The following is a 22,687-nucleotide window of genomic DNA, read 5'->3' as shown; positions in this document are numbered from 1 at the left end:
CCACAGAACTATACCTTCAGCCTGGGATTTTGCTTTTCTAAGCCAATTTCTGAAACTGGACAGGGATAGATGGATACGTCTGACAACCCTCTAAAACCCTAAATTCCAACTGGCCATGGCCCCATGTAATAACGGGTGGAAAGGCAGAGACAGAAGGATATCCAAGGTTAGTTTATGCTATGTAGTGAGACGTTGTCTCAAAAAGAAAAGCAAAAAACATCCCAAACCCCAAATTCAAGTGCATGTTACAGCCTAGCAAGACACCCCTGGTCCTTGTAGCCTCAGTTTTCTTCAGAGGCACTAGTTGCTAGGGTGCAAGAAAAATAAATCTTAAAAATGAAAAAAGCTGGGAAAAGCGTCGTCGCAGTCGCACTAAGAACCCTTTCCCCCTCCCACGCCGGCTCCTCCAGTTAACACCCCCTTCCTCACGAGGTAGACCCCCCCCCCCACCAACCCTTCCCCAATCGCGAGGTCAGCGGTCCCTTTAACAGCCCGGATTAATCGCCCGCCCATTTCCGCGGCCGCTCCTCGGAGCGCGGTAGGGGTTGGATTGGTCGCGCCTGGCGCGCGTCTGGCTCCGCCCCCGTCGCTCCCGGGTTGGCGGCCGCTGCCGCGGGCGCGGGGCGGGTCCCGCGGCGGGGCGGGGCAGCCGGTGCCCGAGGGCGGGCGGGCGGCGGGACCGCGACCGGAGCGCGAGCCGGAGCCGGAGCTGAAGCCGGAGCCGCGGCGACCGCGGAGCACGGGCGCCGGCGCAGTACCATGAGGCAGCCAGCGGATTCGGGGTGAGCGCTGCGGGGCCGGGAAGGACGGTGGAGGGAGAAGCCCACGGGGAAGGCCCGGGCCGGGGCCGGTCGTCTCCACAGGTCTCGGTTACCGGCGAGTACCGCGGCCGTTGGCGCGGCCGGGGCGCGGGGTTGGCGCCCCACCTCGCTGCCCGGACCCCTGGCGAGGACGGCGGCGCCGGCCCGCGACGTCCCGGGCGGGGAGGACGGGGTTGGGCCGGACCCGGGTCCCAGGTGCCCCGCCGGCCGTCCCGCGCGTGGGGCTGCGGGTCCGACCCCCGGGCCGGGGAGGCGGCATGGGGTGAACGGCACCCGGGGCTCCCGCCGCAGGTTACTTTCCCGGGACCCGGCGGCGGCGGCGGCGCGTGCCTCGCTTGTTTTCCTCCCAACTCCACACGGACGGACGCGGGCGGCCGGGAGGCGGCGGCGCGCCGGAGCCCCGCGGGGCGGGCCGGGCGGGGGGGGGGCGGATCGGAAGGTTAACAAGTGACTTTGGGCCGAGGCCTAACGCCGGGAGCGGCGGCCCGGCGGAACGCGGGCCCCCGAGGAGGGAGCCAACAGCCGGCTTCCATTGCGCCACGCGTTGCCACCCCGCGCGGGATTTGGCCGGTGCCTGGGAGTTTGCCCCACCGAAAACTTAAGCCCTTCCCTGGGGGTCGGTGGGTGTTGGAAGTCGCCGGTTGTCATGGTTACAGGGCATCCATGAAAGGTAAGGCCAAAACAACAACAAAAAGTCTGTGAACACTAGGCTTGTTTTTTCCATGTGTTTACGTGTTTATTTTTTAAATCCATGCCACTCATGGAGGATGGACGGATTTTTTCTTGAGTTGAAGGGACAGCGTGGACTGCTAGAAAGCGGGGGCAGCTAGATGCTGGTTTGAAGTCTCAGCACTGTCCTCACTGGGAGAAATGCACAAAAGTGTGTTGGTGATTGTCAGCCACGGACATTGAGCCATGGCTTCAGAGGCCAGGAGCAAGCTGGGGAGGCGAGGTTGGTAATTAAAGGAGCATGGAGGGACACGTATCCTTGACGTGTGGGGTAGGAGCAGTTTGAGGAGTCTAGGTTTGTGAGTTGGGGAGCATCGTAACACAGCAGTGTGAAACTGCCATTTCTGTTTTCTTACCCAACCCCTAAACTGTTTCATCTTCTTTCAGGTCCCTTGAGAAATTGGTAGTTAATCTGAATTTGCAGAAAACCAGTAAGCTCCCTGAGGTGATAAGGATGGAGTCGGGGTTTTGCTGGTGTCTTTCAGGTTCCATGAGCCCCTCCTGGGAGTGACAGTTGAAGACTTGGAAAGTGGGATGTAGTGCGTGTGTGTGTGTGCGCGCGCGCGCGCGCGCGCGCGCGGGCGCGTGTATGTTGCCTCAACTGAGCACCTTTTATCTTCAGGAAAAGGTGCAGTACTTGAGATGGACACACTGGTTCAGCTCAGAGCAGTGTGGTAGCTGAGTCCATCAACAAGTAATCCAGAGGCCAGGCCCTCTTGAGGAGAAGGATCAAGTTGAGGAGTGATTTGAGTGCTAGAAGTTTGATGAGGGAGTAGAATGTCATTATGTGGGAGATTATTGGACCTAACATATGACAAGTACATTGTTTATTATTAGGGGTTGTGTTGTTAGGATGCCGTAGAATGCCCCAAGCAGAAAAAACAAGCTCTTAGCATAACTATCCTGGATGTTATGGACAAAGACACATTGTCTATTTTAGTGAGATGGGCTGGGAATGTGGTTTAGTGGTAGAGTGCTTGTCTTGCATGCATAAAGCCCTGGGTTCAATTCCTCAGTACCACATACATAGAGAAAGTCAAGAAGTAGCACTGTGGTACAAGTGGTAGAGTGCCAGCTTTGAGCAAAAGAAGCTCAGGGATAGTGCCCTGAGTTCAAGCCCCAGGACTTCCCCCCCCCCAAAAAAAAAAAAAAGATTTTAGTGAGAATGTGTAGCAGAAGGTGCCAAGCATTATGGGTATAGTGATGAATAAAAAAGGGGGAGAGATTGTTTCTGCATGCCAGAAGACTGGTTTCCCTTCTGGTCAAAAGCTTCTAGTTTCTGGAGCTCTTGAGAAAAGAAAGGGAAGTGAACAGAATGTTACCTAATGTAAAAATCGAGAAGAGTGATGGAAAAATTCTTCCTACTAGAAATTACTTTGGTATCAAAACAAATTAGTAAAGATGAGTTTGTTTTTTTGGTACTGGTCCTGGGGCTTAAACTTAAGGCTTGGGAGCTGTCCCTGAGCTGTTTGTGCTCAAGGCTAGTGCTCTATCACTTGAGCCACAGCTCCTACTACCAGCTTTTTTTTTTTTTTTTTTGTAGTTAACTGTAGATAACAGTGTACAAGACATTCCTGCCCATGTTGCTTTGACCTGCTGTCCACAGATGTCAGCCTGCCGAATAGCTAGGATTAGAGCTGTGAGCCGTTGACACAGGGGCTTGCAAAGACCAGTTTTGTATGTTAGGCTCAGTATAAAACTTTTTATCTGTCTGGTGTACAAGCTCACACCTGTAATCCTAGCTACTTAGGAGTCTGAGATCTGAGGATTGTGAGGTTTGAAGCCAGCCCAGGCAGGAACATCCATAAGACTCTTATCCCCAATTAACTACCAGAAAGGTGGAAATGGTGCTGTGGCCTAAAGTGGAGCGCTAGGCTTGAGTGAAAAAGCTCAGAGCCAAGCCTAGGCCCTGAGTTCAAGCCTCACAACCTGTCGAAACAAACTTTATCCTCATGCCTATTGGCACATCTGTTCCTCCCTCCCTCCCTTCCTTCCATCCTTCCTTCCGATTGAACTCAGCGCCTGGGCACTGTCCCTGAGCTTCTTTTGTTTAAGGCTAGTGCTTGAGCCACAGCGCCACTTCCAGCTTTTTTCTTTTTGCTTATGTGGTGCTGAGGAATCAAACCCAGGGCCTCACTCATGCAAGGCAAGCGCTCTACCACTGAGCTACCTTCCCAGCCCAGGAAATTCTTTAAAGGAACATACGGTCCCTAATTTCCAAGTGCCTGCAGTTTATTTTCCTTCCTTGGATGTCTTTCCCAGGCTTTTCTTCTGTCTAATCCTTAATATCTTCTGAGAGTTCCCACTTGGAAATTGTTAAGGTCACAGGGAATGTTGGATCTTTGATTTCATCCCAGAGCAGAAAGTGACTAGCAGAAAAGAATGCTCTGTTCCTACCCTTTTCATCCTTTCCTGTTCCACAGCAGCCTCTGAGGGTGGTAGGGATGTAAGGTCTTTATGGAAGGGGAAACTGAGGCCCAGGATTGTTCAGTTACTTGTAACAAACTGATTAAATGTACAGAGGGAATTTCAATTACAGCTTTCTAATTCCAAAATGGGTGTGTGTGTGTGTGTTCCCATTGGAGCATGTTACTTTTCCTGAGAGTGGGATGGAGTTTGTGAGAGAGAATTTAGCCAAATGTCCATTTGAGTGGGCATCTATGACAGATCAGATTTCAAAGATGTTCACAGAATTCCTCATTAAAGAGCTACATTGCTGTGGTGGAGATAAGTTAGCTGGTGTCCCACCTCTCTGCTAGATGCAGTTTCAGGTAATCATGTGGCCCTTGGGAAGTCTGTGTTTGCTGCCATGCAAAGGTGACCACATCTGAAGACCAGTGCTTCTACTCAACAGCTCTGTTACCCTGGATAAATCTTTTTGTTTCTGTACCTCAGTTGCTTTGTCTATAAAGTGGGCACACTATTCAACAATGCCAAGATAGCCAGGCACTGGTGGCTGAGATCTGAGGGTTATGGTTTGAAGCCAGCCAGGATATGAAAGTCTGAGGGAGTCTTATCTCCAATTAATCACCAAAAAACCAGAGGTGGAGCTGTGGCTCAAGTGGTAGAACACTAGCCTTGAGCCCTAAAAAAAGGTCAGTAATACCGTCTAGGCTCTGAGTTCAAAGCAACAAAGAAATCCCAATTTATAACCAGTGAGGGTGTTACATAGTTTTTTTTTTTTTTTTTTGGTCGTGGGGCTTGAACTCTGGGCCTGGGCGCTGTCCCTCAGCTCTTCAGCTCAAGGCGAGCGCTCTACCACTTGAGCTACAGCACCACTTCTGGTTTTCTGGTGGTTTATTGGAGATAGGGGTCTCACAGTCTTTCCTGCCCGGGCTGGCTTTGAACCACGATCCTCAGATCTCAGCCTCCTGAGTAGCTAGGATTACAGGCGTGAGCCACTAGCGCCTGGCGGGTGTTACATAGTTTACAGTGGCTTGCTTCTTTTGGCACATAATACAGTGGTATCATCTAGTCAGTGATCTTAGGTTTGATGGCTTGTAGCATATTATATATACTTAATTGTGGGGATTAAATGAGGTCACTCAAGGCTCTGACTCACTGAGCACCTAGCTAACAGCTGATGTTGTCAAATGACAGACTAGACTGAGTGGTTAACTGTAGGTGGCTCTAGGGAGCATTTCGTAAGCTTTGTCACTTGAAGCCTAGGCAGTAATCCGTGATCTGTGGACCGGAGGATGAGTTTCTAGTTTGCCTGGAGTGCTTGCTGTCCTATGGCTGACTCTTGTCCCCATGAGAAGCATTAACTTCAAGAGCTAATGAGCCATAGACAGACAGCTCCCTTTGTCCTGCTTGTTCATTAAGGTCAGCTTTAGAGCCCAAGTTTAAGATTAATAGCAGAATTAAAAGACTGGAAACTTGTGCTGATGGTGACTTTTTTTTCTTTTTGCCAGTCCTGGGGCTTGAATTCAGGGCCTGGGTACTGTCCCTGAACTTCTTTGTGCTCAAGGCCAGTGCTCTACCACTTGAGCTACAGTGCCACTTCCAGCTTTTTTCTGCTTATGTGTTACTGAGGAATTGAGCCCAAGTTTCATGCATCCTAGGCAAGCACTCCTAAGCCACATTCCCAGCTCTGATGGTGAATATTCTTTTTTTTTTTTTTTTTTTTTTTTTTTTTTTTTTTTATCTTTTTTTGGTCCGGTCGTGGGGCCTGAACTCTGGGCCTGGGCGCTGTCCCTCAGCTCTTCAGCTCAAGGCTAGCGCTCTACCACTTGAGCCACAGCGCCACTTCCGGCTTTTATCTTTTTGCTTATGTGGTGCTGAGGAATCGAACCCAGGGCCTTGAGCATGCAAGGCAAGCGCTCTACCGCTGAGCCACCTTCCCAGCCCTGGTGAATATTCTTACATGTGAGTTTTAAAGTGATTCCTGTTGTATTAAGATACTGTGTTGCTCCTTTTAAACTCCTCTTTAACAGTGCTTACTTGGATTGTGTGAACCTTCCATGGGAAACTTAATGAGAGAGATGCCTGGAGGTCAAAGTACTGAAGGCTTTGATTGTCTAGAGACAAAGAGAACCCTGGACTTAGTGCCTGAGGCCTGGCCATAGTCCCTGCAATCACCTGTTCTCTCCAGGTTCCTAAGCACATTATTTCATCACCCCTGGCCATTTTGGTTGACCTCTACCCCCACATAGTCTCATAGATTGAGTTTATGAATCTAAGGATATGAGGCACTAAATGATTACAAGGAAATGACTTCGTGCAGGACTTTCAGCCTCTCATTTGCGTGTTTGTGATAGTGCTTAGGGAAGCAGATGATAATAGTATGAGCAGCTGTCACTTATGGAGATGTGTGCCAGGTACTGCCTCTACTTCTAAGCTTCATAATGTACAATGGGTAACAGATACAGTTACGAACTTTATGGATATGCTTTTGGCAGCGCAAGCACTCAGTCACTGAAGTACATCCCCAGCCTTATTATGGATCTTAGCTTAAGATGAGGAAACAAGTTTATCACATGGCAAGGTGAAAGGTTTGTAGGTGGAGCTACTGGGGCTTGAAGTCAGGGCTTCACACTCACTTAGCTTTTTTTTTTTTGTCGGTCATGAGGCCTGAACTCTGGGCCTGGGCGCTGTCCTTCAGCTCTTCAGCTCAAGGCTAGCGCTCTACCACTTGAGCCACAGCGCCACTTCTGGCCTTTTCTGCTTATGTGGTGATGAGGGATTGAACCCAGGGCCTCATGCATGCAAGGCAAGCACTCTACCACTGAGCCACCTTCCCAGCCCAGCTTTTTTTTTTTTTTTTTTTGCTCAAGGCTGGCACTCTACTACTTGAGCCATGCCTCTGCTTTCAGCTTTTTGTTGATTAATTGATGATAAGAATCTCAGATTTGTCTGCCTGGGCTGGCCTCAGATAGAGTCCAGAACTCATCCCTAGTAGTTTTATGGTTGTTGCAGGTAGGTCCTTCCTGATTTGTTGTTGCAGTGTAGTCTAGGCCATGTCCCCACTGAACTGCATCAGCTCTAATCCTTCTGCCTCTCAAACCACACACCACTCTTTGAGATTTCCCAGATTAAAAAGGAAGAGTCAAGCTGAGCGTGGTGGTACCTATCTATATTTTCAACTATTTGGGAGGTAGAGACAAGAGAATTATAAGATGGAGAGTTAGTTCTAGGCTATCTCAAGGAAAGTAAACGAGATACTGTTAAAATAAAGGAGAAGATGCCATTCTCCAGTGGCTCATGCCTGTAATCTTAGTTACTCAGGAGGCTGAGATTTAAACATTGTGTTTAGCTTAGCCTGGGCTGGAAAGTATGAGGCACCTCCACTTAACCACTGAAAAGCCTGAAATGGAGCTGTTGGTCAAGTGGTAGAATGCTAACCTTGAATGAAAAAGCCCAGGCTCTGAGTTCAGGTCCCAGGACCAGCACAAAAATAAATAAATAAAGAAAGAAAGAAAGAAAGAAAGAAACGAAAGGAGGAGGAGGAACATGGCTGAAATGGTAGAGTGCTTTAGATGGCAAGCTTGAGGCTCTCACAGCTCACAGTTCAGGCAAAAAAAAAAGTCCTTTCTTTTTGATCACATTTCAAGTCTATTTTTATATACTAACACCTCTTAAATTCTGAGTGAACTGGGGGAACTTGGCTAAGCCTAAAGAATAACTCCTGTGGTCGGTGCAGGAGAAGACTTGAGTCCTTGAAAGGCATGTTTTTTCTTTAGTGAACAGAAGCCATCGACAGGGTCACTATACTGTGAGTTGACTATTGAGAGAAGAACATGCCCTCTCCTTTGGACTGGAAACCTGGGTGCTTTGAAGCAGTGAGGTAACCTTTGTTGGACTGCCTGAAATATTGGTTCTAGGGCTTTCCCCTAAGAAGATTATTGGAACTAAGGCATCCAGTGTCTTCCTGGCTTAGTCTCACAGTTGAGAATGGTACAGGGCGAGAGGAGCTGTCCTGTCAAATGACTCTATAGGAATTTGAGATCAAAAGCCTTTGGTTTGCTTCTGAAAGTAACCTTTCAAAGTCACACTCTCCAGTCTTTAAGAGTTTCATGGTTCTTTTGCTATTGAAAGTTGACATAAACTGGCTTGTTTTTCTGTTCAATTTTTAGTCCTTTCTTAAACCTAATGCTGTCTTTTAAATAGTATTCCTAATGAGGTTATATTTACTATTTTAGGCTTAAAGTAGAAAATTAGAATTTTCTTTACCTGAACTGACTAGACTTAATAGTGTTTGTCAGTCACTCATTAAGCATTTGAGCATCTCCAGGAGCCAAGCATTGTGCTTGGCATTGAACATCCCATGGGAAGCAAAAGAGATGTGTGGTCCCTGCCTGCACACAGCATCTATCTAACCTAGACAATAAATAAGCCAGCGGATATGTAATACTGAGGAAGACTAAGGAAAAAAGTCATCAGCTGGGAGTGTTGGGAAGAGTATTACAAAAGGGGCAGCCTGTGGGTCCTGTGGCTGCAGAGGGGATGTTGGGAAGGAGCAGTGTGGTGGGGGAAGGGCTAGCAAGGAGGAGGAGCTAGGCTCCTTGGGGAGTTTCTTAACCTTGAATGCCTCAGTTGCCCACCGCGAGTGGCTGTGAGGATTGACTTTGCCCTGAGAGCAGTGGCTGGCAAGCACAAGAACAGCGGGAAAGGATTTGCTGATTCTCAGGACTATGGGGTATCTGACCTGGAGTGGATGCACTTTGGTTTGCAGTCTCCATTTCTTGTCAACCAAGGAATAGAGTAGGTTGAAAGTATGGACAGATGACTTATGTGCCTATTTTCTCTTTTTTGTTGGTCGTGGGGCTTGAACTCTGGGCCTGGGTGCTGTCCCTGAGCTCTTTAGCTCCAGGTGAGAGCTCTGCCAGTTGAGCCACAGTGCCACTTCTGGTTTTCTGGTGGTTAATTGGAGATAAGAGTCTCACGGACTTCCCTGCCTGGGCTGGCTTTGAACCACAATCCTCAGATCTCAGCCTCTTGAGTAGTTAGGATTACAGGCATGGACCACCGGTGCCTGGCTTGATGTTCCTATTTTCTAGAGCTGTTCTCAGGCAGTTTGGAGTAGAACTTTCTGCAATGCACCTGCTGCTGGTCAGAGTGAACCCCACCAGTAAGAGCCTTTGCAGAAGGTTCAGCCCTCAGTATGGAGCCAGGTGGATAGTGTCTTCTTTAGTGCTTAGACGTGGGAAGCAGATTTTGTGTCTTTGTTTTGTTTTGATTGTTGGTTAACTGGCTTGTGCTTGGGATCACTAAGGAGACAGAGACAGACAGGATTGAAGTTCAGAGCCAACCCAGGCACAAAATCTCATATCTTCAATTGACCAACAAAAATCTAGGCTGGAAGTGTGGCTCAAGTTGTGGAGTGCCATCTGTGAGCAAGAAAGCTGATCAAATGTAAGAGGTAGCACTGATCATGATGCATTATGCTCATAAATTATCATGTTGAACCAGCTTTGTATCTCTGGGATAAAACCTATTTGATCATAGTGTATGATTTTTGTTGTTGTTGTTGTTGTTGATTGTGGGGCTTGAACTCTGGATCTGGGCACTGTCCCTCAGCTCTTCAGCTCAAGGCAAGCGCTCTATCACTTGAGCTACAGCTCTACTTCCAGTTTTCTAGTGGTTTATTGGAGATAGGAGTCTCACAGTCTTTCTGCCTGGGCTGGCTTTGAACCACAATCCTTAGATCTCAGCCTCCTGAGTAGCTAAGATTACAGGTGTGAGCCACTGGTGCCTGGCTGTATGATTTTTTTTTTATTGCTGAATTTCGTTGGCTAATATTAAAAAGTTTTATGTGTGTGTTCATCAAAGAGATCTGTGTTCATCAGAGAGATTAATTGATTTCTAACCTCTTTGTACAACTATTTTTTTTTTGGGGGGGGTCCAGTCGTGGGGCCCGCACTCTGGGCCTGGGTGCTGTCCCTCAGCTCTTCAGTTCAAGGCTAGCGCTCTACCACTTGAGCCACAGCGCCACTTCTGGCTTTTTTCTTTTTGCTTATGTGGTGCTGAGGAATCAAACCCAGGGCCTCAGGCATGCAAGGCAAGCGCTCTACCACTGAGCCACCTTCCTAGCCCTCTTTGTACAACTATTTAAAGGTAATACAAATCAAATAATAAATAGTAAATGAAAAGAGAAAACAAACCTACCAAAAATGCTGAGCAGTTGCACAAGGCCCCAAATCTAAGCCCCAATACCTAACAAAAACAAAAACAAAAAGGTCAGAAACCAGTGGCTTTGTGTATCTAGATGATATGTGTTGACTCTGAGTTGCTTTGTGTGCAGTACCTGCCTGCCTGAACCCTGTCTCTTGACAAGACCTGGTGCAATGTTTTCTTTTCTTTTCTTTCTTTTCTTTTTTTTTTTGGTTGGTCGTGGGACTTGATCTTTGGGCTTTGGCACTGCCCTTACGCTCTTTAGCTCGAGGTGAGCGCTCTACCACTTGAGCCACAGCGCCACTTCTAGTTTTCCAGTGGTTTATTGGAGATAAGAGTCTCACGGACTTTCTTGCTTGCCCGGGCTGGCTTTGAACCACGATCCTCAGATCTCAGCCTCCTGAGTAGCTAGGATTACAGGCCACTGGCGCCCAGCAAGGTGCAATGTTTTCATATGCAGGAAGACAGCTATATCTTGGCATTTACCCTGGGGAAAACTTCATGAACAGGTCAGTTGCTTTGGTTCTTTGGCCTGGCTTGGGATGTTCAGTACTGAACCCATCTATATTCAAGTTTTTTTTTTGTTGTTGTTGGTCGTGGGGCTTGAACTCTGGGCCTGGGCGCTGTCCCTCAGCTCTTCAGCTCAAGGCGAGCGCTCTACCACTGGAGCTACAGCACCACTTCCGGTTTTTTGGTGGTTTATTGGAGATAGGAGTCTCACGGTCTCTCCTGCCTGGGCTGGCTTTGAACCGCAATCCTCAGATCTCAGCCTCCTGAGTAGCTAGGATTACAGGCGCGAGCCACCAGTGTCCGGCTCCATCTATATTCAAGTTTATGCTTATCCCAGAAAGTGTATTTTAGACATGGTCAGATTTGTATATAATTACAATAGTTTATTTTTATTTTTTTGCCTGTCATCATGGGGCTTGAACTCAGGGCCTGGGTCTTTTAGCTTCTTTGGCTTCAAGGCTAGTGCTCTACCACTTGAGCCCTAGTGCCATTTCAGGCTTTTTTCTGTTTATGTGATACTGAGGAATCAAATCCAGGGCTTCATGCATGCTAGGCAAGCACTCTACCACTGAGCCACATTCCTAGCCCTACAGTAGTTCTTTTTTTTTTTTTTTTTTTAAATAATCTCACACTTTTTTAGATGTACAGAAGTAAAAATGGTATAATGGACCTTATGCATCTATCACTCCGTTCCAATAATTATCAACATTTAACTAGTCTTATTCAAGATAGTTTCATATAGAAGTATTTTAGTGAATTTTCTGTTGCAGTATAAATGTGTCTTTGGACTAAAAAAATCATATGGTAGATATGATCATAGAGAAAAAAAAAGTCCTGTGTGCTGTATAATTATAGGGCTGGTGTTCGGTAGTTAAACTCAATCAATCAATTAATTAATTTTTGGGGTCTGGTTGTGGGGCCTGAACTCTGGGCCTGGGCGCTGTCCCTCAGCTCTTCAGCTCAAGGCTAGCGCTCTACCTCTTGAGTCACAGCGCCACTTCTGGCTTTTTTCTTTTTGCTTATGTGGTGCTGAGGAATCAAACCCAGGGCCTCATGCATGCAAGGTAAGCGCTTTACCACTGAGCCACCTTCCCAGCCCCGGGTAGTTGAAATTTAGAATCTGAAATGAGCATTTCTTAGAAGTTTGTCATAGGAAAAGAAGGCATAACATCTAGAGTACTTAGTTGTGAACCAGTGGCTCACATCCTAGCTATTCAGGAAGCTGAGATCTGAGTATCTTGGCTGAGCAGGAAAGTCCAAGAGACTCTTATCTCCAATTAACCACCAGAAAACTGGAAGTAGCAGTGTGGCTCAAGAGGTAGAGTGCTTGCCTTGAGCTGAAGAGCTCTAGGACAGTGCCCGGGTCCAGAGTTCAAGTCCCATGACCAAAGACAACAAAAAACTGGAGTACTTTCAAGCTTATCAGTTAATCTGTATGCTTAGTAAAGATCAGTTGTATTGGACATCAGGTAAAGTACCTTAAAAAAATAAGTTAGTCTTTATAATGGCTGATAAAATAGTTTCTTGCAGATTATTTTTAAATGAATTTTATGCAAAGCTCAAGCTATGAAATACTAAAAAGCAGTATTGTAGTGGTATTATAAGCAACACTTGAAAAACCAAAGAGGGCATAAATTGAACTCTCTCTAAGTTAATCTTCTGATTTTGTTCTTTGGAGGAGAAATTCAAATCAAATGTGTGAAGACCTTTGTGGCAGTGCCGCATGTGAGCCATTGTCCAATAGACCTTGTTATAATGTTGGAAATATTCTAGATTTGTACTTTGTGATATGGTAGCCACAGGTAACTAATGACTATTTAAACTGAAGCTTTAATTATTTTGATTTTAATTTTTGTTTTTGGTGCCAGTACTGGGGCTTGAACTCCAGGATCTTGTGCTCTTCCTTAGTGTTTTCAGTTAATGCTGCACTTTACCACTTGAACCACATCTCCCCACTTTTTGCTGGTTAGTTGAATGTTAGTCTCTCCAATTTGTTTACCCTGGCTGGCTTTGAATCTCCATCCTCATATCTCAGCTTCCTAAGTAGGTAGGATTACAATCATGAGCCACTGGTGCCCAGCTCTAATTTTCCTAATTTTAATTTGAATAGCTCCAGGTGGCCATGTTGGACACTGTAATCCCAGAATTTAAAACCAGGAATCTCAATGATAGGATAAAACCATCTGAAATTATTTTTGACCCTATGATGCTGCTGGAGCTCAGGATCTTAGCAAATGAGTGTATTGTCTCTGAGAGCTAGAGGGGCTGCCCAAGTGGCTTGTCTGAAGGTTCCAGGAGGCAGCCTTGGTAGTTGAAGTAGCCTTGGTAATTGATGCAGACTTGGAAGTTGTGTTTGCTGCCAGGAGGATTTGGAGGCTGCTCTGGGTAGCATGGGAAGCTTGGAGATGATAGCTGCAGAGAGCATTGGCTGTCTTGGTCAGTTTTTTAATTTGTTTATTTGAGCTGGTCTTACTCTGTAGTCCAGGCTAGTCTCAGACTGATCTTCCTGCCTCAAACTCCCAAGTATTGGGATTACAGGTACAGGCCTTATATCCCAGGTGCATAGTAGATGCTTGATAACTAGTTTCAGTAAATAAGAGAAGGGCTTTAAATGTATCGAGCAGTTCTAAATAACAGGTACTTAGGGGATTGTATCAGTAAGCAGCAGAGTTTGTACAGCTATGCTTTCAGCCGAGGTCACTGACATTTCTCCTCACTGCACACACAAACTGGACCTTCCTTTCCCTCACCTTTGCCACTCCCACACTAGTTGCTGTTGATCTTGTTTTATTTTGTTGGTTTTTTTTTTGGGTCCGGTCGTGGGGCCTGAACTCTGGGCCTGGGCGCTGTCCCTCAGCTCTTCAGCTCAAGGCTAGTGCTCTACCACTTGAGCCACCTTCCTAGCCCCTGTTGATCTTTACCTTGGATGGCTTTTTTCTCTGCAGTTTCACTGCCACCATTCTTGTTAAGATAGCCATCTTTTTCTTGGAAGACTGCAGCGGTTCCTTGCTGACTGGCCCACATCTCCTACTTTCTGATCTGGTCACCATATGCAGCCAGAATGGTCTTTAAAAAAATCATATCAGGGGCTGGGGGTTTAGCCCAGCGGAAGTTGCGCCTGCCCGGCGCGTGCAAGGCCCTGGGTTCAGTTCTCAGCCCTGGAAAAAAAAAGTCATATCACAGCCAGGTGCGGGTGGTTCATGCATGTAATCTTAGCTACTCACGAGGCTGAGATCTGAGGATCACAGTTCAAAGCCAGCCTGGGCAAGGAAAGTCCATGAGACTCTTATCTCCAATTAACTACTAGAAAGCAGGAAGTGGCACTGTGGCTCAAGTGGTAGAGTGTTAGCCTTGAGCTGAAGAGCTCAGAGACAGTGCCCAGACCCCCAGAGTTTAATCCTCACAACAGATCCAAGAAAAAAAATCATATCACATCATTGTACAAACTTTATGAAGGTTTGTTGCTTTGGGGATAAGATAAACTTCTGCACATGACTCTGAACATGTGATCTAGCCCTCTTGCCTTAAAAAAATGTGTGTGTGTGTGTGTGTATGTATGTATGTATGTATGTATATATGTATGTATGTGTATGTATGTATGTATATACGTATGTATGTATGTGCATGTGCCAGTCCTGGGTCTTGAACTCAGGTCCTGAGCTAGTGCTCTACCATTTGAGCCACAGCTCCACTTCATCTTTTTTTTTTTTGGTGTTTAATTGAAAATAGAGAGTCTTACAGACTTTCCTACCTAAACTAGCTTTGAACCAGGATCTTCAGGTTTCAGCCTCCTGAGTGGATAGTATTATAGGTGTGAGCCACCATGGTGTTCCTGGACCTCCTGTCTATTTTATTTTATTTTATTTTTGTTTATTTTTTGGGGGGGGTCCGGTCGTGGGCCTGAACTCTGGGCCTGGGTGCTGTCCCTCAGCTCTTCAGCTCAAGGCTAGCGCTCTACCACTTGAGCCACATCGCCACTTCCGGCTTTTTTCTTTCTGCTTATATGGTGCTGAGGAATTGAACCCAGGGCCTCAGGCATGCAAGGCAAGTGCTCTACCACTGAGCCACCCTCCCAGCCCTCCTGTCTATTTTAGCTGGACCTCTGTTTCTCTCATCCTAGCTTAGTACATTCCAGCACTTTGGCCAACTTTCCATCCTCAGTTGGAAGGGAGTTAGACCTTTCAGAAGCTGAAAGAACCCTCTGAAGGAGTCAGTCCTATCCTGGCCCACTCCCCTTTTAAATCTTTTCCATTTGTAGCATATATCGCAATTTGCTGTTTGTAGACAGTAGTTTTTCTCCTTCCTCCAGAAGAGCTGTGGCCTTAATTTTATTTACCATTATGTATGCAGAACTTAGCATAGTATCTGTCCATTGCCCAGATTTTGAAATACTTGTGAGTTAATGAATGCATGCAAGTGCACTAGGAAACAAGGGGGAAAACATGAAGAATGTTCTTTAAAACTTGAATTTACTGGGGAGGTTGAACAATTTTTGGAGTAGAATAACCCAGTAGGGAAAAGGGGGGAGAAAACTGTTACTGGCATTATGCAGTAGGTTTTAAGGCAGCACCTTGAGAGAACAGGTTCTGAGGAAACATTGTATTCCCACTTGAAAGATGTCTGCCTGCCAGCTTGTAAGTATGGGATTTGAGAATGGCCTTCTCATCTAGACAGGCTTCCAGCCTTAGAGCCATCTTTCTCTCGCTGAATGTCATTGGAAGCATCGACTCTTGTTTGAGACCTTGATGTCTTTCTGGTATAGCTCAATAGGATGTAGTTGTCTTTCTTGAAGTAGGGATTCTGCATTGCTCATATGTGATTCTCTTCTCCCCATCTGCCTCCCTCACTCCCATCAGCAAGAGAGGGGATTGTTGTTGAGGGCTATGTTCACTAAGTGTTTGCTTTAGCCCCTGGTACTACTAAAGAAACATACCTATGGACACAAAGAATTGTGGTTTTGCCTTGGGGACAAGAGGCTGAATGCCCTAGGGAGATGTCCTGTTGGAGTGAAGGAATATCTGTGCAGCCGGTGAGGAGACTTGCTCTCTTCCAGAGCCTGTTTCCAGATGAGCTGGGGCACTTGACAGTGTCCACAGATCACTGCCATGCCACAGGGAAACCAGAAAAACATAGCTCTTCTCTAATTTGGAAATTATGAATAGGAAGTTGAGGGACTTGAGGCCAATGTGGTGGATAGCTTTCTTCTACAACTTTGGTGATTGTGACTCTGCAAGAGAACATTGGCATGAGATGTCACTAGTGGTGCTCTATATAATGGCCTTTGGTGGGAAGAGACTGGTTCCCCAGATCAGGGCATCTGATAACCAGAGATAAGGCCAGACTGGTGTGAATTCTGGGAGACCTGTAAGTCGGGTTAAGAAGGCTTTAAACTAGCTGTGCCCTGGAGGCTCACACCTGTGATTCAGGAGGCTGAGGTCTGAGGTTCATGGTTCAAAGGCAGTCTGGGCAGGAAACTCCATGAGACTTTTATCTTCAATAAACAACACAAGTGGTGAGCACTAGCTTTGAGCAAAGGAAGTTAAGGGCACAAGCCCAGAGTTCAAGGTCTACGACCAGCACCAAGAAGAAAAAAGGCTTTAAGCTGCATAGAATATACAGGAAAATTGTAGCCCCAGGCCACGAGGAGACTTTTGTAACTTAGCAGCTGTCCTGGCACTGAAGTGGTGACCAGGAAGGACCTTTTGAGTGGAAACTGGCATAGAAGCCAGTTGAAAACACCCCTGAGGGAGGGGCTTGGAAATCTGCAAACTCATGCCTGAGGGTGAACAGCTTGGGCTGCCTTGTGTTGGAAACCCTGCAGCCCAGCTAGGGACATATGATGGTGGTGTGGGGTGTACTTAGCGCTGGAGATAGCACCAAGAAGAATGGGTACATGTGGCTCCCAAATAATCTACTTTAAGGGGCTCATTGTGGGGCCTGATCATGGCAAGCAATGGAAAACTTTCCAGTTATGATGGAAAAGGTCCTGGTTGGGGTCACATGGCTGGCCTGCCAGATTGAGGTGACAGTGTTATTTTCCACAGACAATTTTTAAACAGTTCGGCTTGCAAGTGTAGTTGACACACAGATGTTTGTAATAAGGTAAGTTGTACTATTACATGTAGACCATGTTCTGACTCCACCTCTAAGAGCAGAGAGAAAGTAAGTTTGTGTGTGTGTGTGTGTATGTGTGTGTAATGTGTTGGACTTTATGATGCCAAATAGGAAAAAGCTAGTTGACAGTGTGGACAGGACAAGACCCATTCATTGCCTTTCAGAGGTCCAGGACCTGGCTGAGAAACAGCACAAGTGAGTGTTCCTGCAATCTAGTTTCACTGCTGAGGTAGCCAAGCCAAGCCTTTCCTCCCACCCTGTATTGTTTCTTGTTAAAATGACGGAAATGACTGGGTGTTGGTGGCTCACACTTGTAATCCTAGCTACTCATGAGGCTGAAATCTGAGGATCATGGTTCAAAACTAACCAAGGCAGGAAAGTTTGTGAGACTTATTTCCAATTCCCCACCAGAAAACCAACAAAAACAAAATGCAAGTGGTGCTGTGGCTTAAAGTGACCTTTCAGGGACAGTGCCCAGGCCTCAAGTGCAAGTCCTACCACTGACCAAAAAAAAAGCCAGGTGGCCAGTGGCTCATGCCTATAAGCCTAGTTATTCAAGAGGCTGAGATCTGAGGATCGAGGTTCATAGCCAGCCCGGGCAGGAAAGTCTGTGAAACTCTTATCTCCAATAAACCACCAGAAAAACTGGAAGTGGCTCTGTAGCTCAAGTGGTAGAGCGCTAGCCTTGAGCTGAAGAGCTGAGGGACAGTGCTCAGGCCCAGAGTTCAAGGCCCACGACCAAAAAATATATATATATATATTGTGTGTCCACAACTATTAATTTGGGAGAGGGGCTCCTGGGAAGCAAAGCAGGGGCCTTGCACATACTAAACACTTGCTGAGCTGCATACTAAACACCACTGACTGCACCTGGCCCCACCAGAGCCTGATTTTACATACTCTTTGGGTTCTCACCTACCTCATTCCACTTCAGAGTTGAGAGCAACTCCAGACCTGTTTTATGAAACCTAGAGGGAGCCTTCCTTAGGGAAAGTTGAGCTGTTGCCTCAAGTTCAGAGGTGAGATCGAAGTGGAAAATAAGTCAGAGTTGTAGAAAGCCCAAGGGAAAGGAGTTGGTTTTGCTTTAATTTCCCAGGGTAGGCCAAAATCTGTAGGGATAGATGAGTAGTATTCGATCTTGACGGGTAAGTTAATAGTAAAGTAGGAACATTAATTTTTTTTTTTTAAGGCTAAAAGTCCCAACAGAGATAACTGTTGATCATGCTCTGAGCCAGAGACCAAACTCATTTGGTCAACTTAGGTTTTGTCTTAAGGACTGACTGTGATTGAGGTGTGCTTATAGGTGGCTTTATAGACTGAGAGAATTTCATTTCGGGAGATCTGATCTTTGGTTCCAGAATCTAGAGGGAGGGAAAAAAACACACCTGAGTAAGGTTGTGGAGTTGTTTGAAAAGCAAGCATAGCAAGTCTAGAGGCCCAAATTTTCTGGGTCAGATGGTCAAGAGCCCTTCTTTCCAAGGATTGTAATGACTTTATAATGCAAGGGTGTTAATCTCAAAACATGAATTAAAAACCATATATATATATATATATATATATATATATACACACACACACAGTTTTGAAAGAACCTTATAAACAGCTATGTTTATAAAACATAGCTGTGCTGTGGCCAGATAAGCAGTTGAGCTCTTGTGTGGTATCTGCAGAGTTGACCTATTCAGTTCTCTTAGGACTGGAGGCCTGTTCATCTTGGTCTTCTCAGTACTACAGTCACATACCCCACTGCTGAGCGATTACACATCAGGTGCCCTATTGATTGGTTAATGTTGAGTGACATGGCTGCTTTATGGCAAGCTTAGGAGAAAAGATATTTTTGGCCTTTTTTTTTTTTTTCTATTTTCGGAGCTCGTTTATACAAATGCCTAAATTGGGGGCTGAGAAGGTGGCTCCGTGGTAGAGTGCTTGCCTTGCATGCATGAGGCCCTGGGTTTGATTCCTCAGCACCACATAAGCAAAAAGAAAAAAGCCGGAAGTGGCGATGTGGCTCAAGTGGTAGAGCGCTAGCCTTGAGCTGAAGAGCTGAGGGACAGCGCCCAGGCCCAGAGTTCAGGCCCCACGACCAGACCCCCCCCCAAAACAACAACAACAACAACAAAAAAAAAACAAATGCCTAAATTGTTATTTAAAAGCAGAAATAGGAAGATTCCATTTCCTAATATTATAGCAGTAAACACTGAGTTAGGGGGCTTGGTACTTGGGTTCATTCCTTTAGGTCCTACTTTTGTCAGAATAGAGGATACATGGCAGCATTTGAAAGTATGCTTGGGCTGGGAATGTGGCTTAGTGGTAGAGTGTTGCCTAGCATGCATGAAGCTCTGGGTTTGTTTCCTCAGCATCACATAAATAGAAAAAGCCTGAAGTGGCGCTATGGCTCAAGTGGTAGAGTGCTAATCTTGATCAAAGGAAGTTCAGAAACAGTGCCAAAGGTCCTTACTTGAAGCCCCAGGACTGGCAAAAAAAGAAAGGAAGCAAGGAAGCAAGGAAGGAAGGGAGGAAGGAAGGAACTGTCATGCTATGCTTAGAGAGGCAAAGACTGCCAGACATAGGCAGCTCAGAAGCTGGCTTCAGGTCTGGGTGTGTTCATGTAGGTAGGCCTATGTTCAGCCTTGGGAGGCTGAGGCAAGGAGGGTCACAAGTTGTAGGCTATATAGTGAGACCTGAGCTCAAAACAACAGGCAAGGGTTAGCATTCTCTGATACTTGATAAAAGGCTTAAAAAATAGATAATTCTTGCTTTGAGTTAACATGGGCTGGTTACACAATCTTCCCTGGAGAGTTCAGCAGATACTGCTGCTCAGGAGACAGTGGCTGTGTTTGGGGACTGTCATTGGGCAGGCCCAGATTTTTACAGTCGGATTCAACTTTCTATGAATCTCTAAAATGAGATCCTTGCTCATTTTGTATTAGGGAAGGTCTTTGAAAAATCTTTTTTTTTTTTTAAATTTAATTTAATTTTATTTGTGAACATACTGTACAGAGGAGTTACAATTACATGGGCAGGATAATGCATACATTTCTTACCAAGCATTGCAGCCTCCTCCTTTGTTTACCCTTCACATCCCTTCCCAGCCTCCCCCCTCCCCCCCAATCCCAATCCTTCTCCTTCCCCCCCCCCCCCACCCGCACCGACGTTGTAAAGCTCGTTTTGGACATGACAACTTGTACTTCTCATTGTTGCAACAGGTCCACCTGTATCCTTAAACAACTGGTTTTTCCCCATCTCCTCCACAAGTTATACTGACATCAAATATAGTGAAAGCAGGGGTTATACTGTGGGGGAGGGACATACAAAGCAACAAAGAGATAATCTTATAAATGTGTTAGAAACACATGCATGAAAGAAAAAAACATTAAAATACACATCTAAGGGTTCATTTTCCTGACATCATATTATCTGACCTTTTCCACTTGACTCATACATATACTAGATATTACAAATAAGGGAAACCATGGGACCTATGTTTCTTTGGGCCTGGCTTACTTCACTTAATATAATTTTTTCCAAGTTTTTCCATTTCCTAACAAATGGGGCAATGTCATTCTTAAAAATATGGAACGCTTCACGAATTTGCGTGTCATCCTTGCGCAGGGGCCATGCTAATCTTCTCTGTATCGTTCCAATTTTAGTATATGTGCTGCCGAAGCGAGCACAGGTCTTTGAAAAATCTTTTTTTTTTTTTTGCCAGTCATGGGGCCTGAGCTCTGGGCCTGGGCGCTGTCCCTCAGCTCTTCAGCTCAAGGCTAGCACTCTACCACTTGAGCCACAGCGCCACTTCTGGCTTTTTCTGCTTATGTGGTGCTGAGGAATCGAACCCAGGGCCTCATGCATGCAAGGCAAGCACTCTAACCACTGAGCCACCTTCCCAGCCCCTGGCTTTTTTCTTATGTGGTGCTGAGGAATTGAACCCAGGGCCTCGAGCATGCAAGGCAAGTGCTCTACCACTAAGCCATCTTCCCAGCCCCTCTTTGAAAAATCTTAAACCAAATATTTTAACCCTTTGAATAGCACTTACCATGTGATAAATTCTTAATTGTAAAATGGTTAATTTGACTTTTTTCTCTCATTAATAGCTTATAAATTGGTGTGCTGATTTTTCTTTCCTCCTTTCTTCTCCCTCTAGTTTTTGAGCTTTGTTTTCAATATTTTTTGTTATTTCTTGAATATTTAGTAAGTAATGAACTATTCTCCCTTTATGGTCTTGGTGAGGCTTTGAGAGGCCCTAGATGTTATGTTGTCTTGCCTGTGAGAGACTTCACCCACTGTCTTAACGTCATGTCTAAATTTCCCAGTACCACACATCTATCATCCAAAGGGAGCCTACCAAAACTCTACCCTTCTTAGTTAAAACTGTAACAAATTTTTTTTACCTAGAGTTTTTATATTTGGAGAAAGAGGAAATTCTGTCTTTTAAAAAGTGGTTTTGAAGTGGTATGGGTATTTCTGTGGATTTGCCTGTATGTGTATGAAGCTTCCAAATAGCCCTCCAAGATAGGACAAGAGCTCCAGCTCTGGTTTCTTCTCTCTTATCTAAGCAGTTCTGGAGCCTGCCTTGGAGAGTGGAAGGACCAGTTTCCAGTAGGGGAGGAGTACAACAGGCCAGTGAACAAACTGCAAGTTCCTGGTGGTGTGACTTTTTACTGCTCACCTTTGGGGTGCTTGCCTTGCCACCCTAAGATCCCTTCCCTCTGGACTTGCCCTCTTTCCCTCAGATCCTTAACTACTTAGTAGGAGAGCACTGTGTGAACTTGTCTTCTTAATCAAGTCCCTGGGCCCCAGGATAATCCCTCCTTGTTTCTTTGACCAGCGTCCAAATGCCTTTCTGACTTCTCACATAGCCTCTCTTCATTTTCTGGGATTGTGTCATACTCCTTTTCCCCTTCTACCTTACTTCTTGTCTCTTCCTCCATCCTTTCTTCTTCTAAATTAATCTGTTCCATGCTGTTGGCTTTTCTGCCATTAGGATTCCCCCTCCTCCCCTCTCCAGGATAGATGGAAGACCAGGAGGCTAGTCTTCAGCCTGTGGCTCTGATCCAGGGTTAATCCCACCCCTCTCTTGAATGCCTTGGGCTTTAGTTTATCCCTTCTTGTGGCAGCCTTTGGCCAGTCTGGGTCTCACATCTGCCATTGTTCATCTTGATCACTGACTCTTCTGGTAGTAACAGGCATTTTTGCAGTAGAATCTTGTTAGCAGATTTTTTTTTTAAATTTATTTTTTGTGTGATGCTGTGAATCAAACTGAATCAAACTGAGGGTGTTGTGCATGCTACACAAATGGTCTACCACTGAGTTATACCTCTAGCTTATCAACATATTATAGTAAAAGGTCTTATGTCATAGGTCACTTAAATTTCTTCCCTTCTGCTTTCTCCCATAGTGCTTTGGGGAGTCAGAGATCTGGTTCTGAAAGTGTTTGGAGGAAAAGCCTTTTCTCTTGCTGCTTCTGAGAACTTCCCAGCCCGTTGACTATATACACCATCATGTGAAGTATACCTGGGATCTGGGAGGCTCTGCTTAAGAAACTGGATCTTTTTGTTGGAGCCATCTCATGAGTTGGTAATGCAAGCTGTTAGTAATTACAGAAAACTTACCGTGAACTTCATCTAAAATGAATGAAGAGTCAGCATGGTTGACTTTAAATACAGTGGAGTAGCACTTGGCCCTCAGTTGTTCCTGTGTAGATAACTTCTTGCTCTAGTCTTCAGCTGGTCTTCTTTGGCTCTCTGTTATAGTTGTGGGCTGTCTTCCCTCTGGTCCAGTTGGCTTACATCCCTGTAGACCCATTTTAATGAGAAGGTACTAAAATATACACTGGATTCCAACATCAGATGTTAGGATGTGTTCCATGAACAGAATAGTGCAAGATCCAGTTTTTTTTT

General features: G+C 45.8%; 1 protein-coding gene and 1 non-coding gene across 5 annotated transcripts in view; one reads left to right on the top strand and one right to left on the bottom strand.

Annotated features, from left to right (window-relative positions):
• The first annotated feature begins 655 nt into the window (after positions 1 to 655).
• The window catches only part of Tex2 (testis expressed 2), a 108,530-nt gene continuing 86,498 nt past the window's right edge, over positions 656 to 22,687 (top strand). The window contains exons 1-2 of one of the 4 annotated variants that reach the window (XM_069993083.1): positions 661 to 782; positions 22,186 to 22,364. The gene's annotated coding sequence lies outside the window, so the exon portion shown is untranslated. Of the gene's footprint in view, positions 783 to 22,185; positions 22,365 to 22,687 lie in introns of all 4 variants that reach the window. The other 3 variants (XM_069993085.1, XM_069993084.1, XM_069993082.1) reach the window with 3 other exon arrangements.
• Positions 20,355 to 20,461, bottom strand: LOC138807528 (U6 spliceosomal RNA). Its single transcript, XR_011366195.1, has one exon. It is a non-coding gene; the product is annotated as a U6 spliceosomal RNA (small nuclear RNA).

Source organism: Dipodomys merriami, unplaced genomic scaffold, assembly GCF_024711535.1.
Source record: "Dipodomys merriami isolate MVZ:Mamm:240054 unplaced genomic scaffold, mDipMer1.0.p SCAF_42, whole genome shotgun sequence".
NCBI lineage: Eukaryota > Metazoa > Chordata > Mammalia > Rodentia > Heteromyidae > Dipodomys > Dipodomys merriami.
The sequence above is the reverse complement of the archived record's forward strand: the minus strand, read 5'-3'. Positions and strand labels throughout refer to the sequence as shown.